Genomic DNA, 624 nt, shown 5'->3' on the forward strand with positions numbered 1-624 from the left:
GGGTCAAGGCATCTGAACTTCAGGGAATCCTCCTTCTCCTAGAATATTTCAGAAAAAAATATTGGGGTGGGGGGATGGACTTCCAATATCTTTCCAAAGCAGAGATGAACACAAACTGCGCAGCCACGTTCAGAGTGATCCTTGTTTGACGTCAATGTCACGTCACCACCCCAAGTTGTGGGGGAGGCCCAGCCACCAGGAAACGAAACCTCAGTCAGGGGAAAAAAGGCACACTCCCTTCCCCCAGCGCAGCAGCTTGCCCTGTCTGTTTGCCTGAAATCCCCAAACATTCCAGTCCCAATGATCTTGTTGCTGAGGAAAAAAATCTTCCCAAGGCTCATGGCCTGGCTGCCTCCGCTCCTTGTATCTGCTCCTCAGAACTTAAACTTTCGTTATGCCCTGACCCTCTAGCCACAGCCTAGATTCCATATCTCTTGGTCCCCAGGTTTGTTCCAGGTCTTCCAGGCAGTCCTTTTCTACCAAGTCCTCACATTACCCTTGGCTCCAAGGGGCATTTCTCTCCCACACCAGTTCTTTTCAAATCATTTGTTCTCCCATGTTTTTATTTCAGTTTCTATTTCTCCTGGAATCCCCCAACCTCAACCCCCAGCCTCTAAGTCAATC

This window comes from Artibeus jamaicensis, unplaced genomic scaffold, assembly GCF_021234435.1.
Source record: "Artibeus jamaicensis isolate MK-2021 breed Jamaican fruit bat unplaced genomic scaffold, CSHL_Jam_final contig_781, whole genome shotgun sequence".
Lineage (NCBI taxonomy): Eukaryota > Metazoa > Chordata > Mammalia > Chiroptera > Phyllostomidae > Artibeus > Artibeus jamaicensis.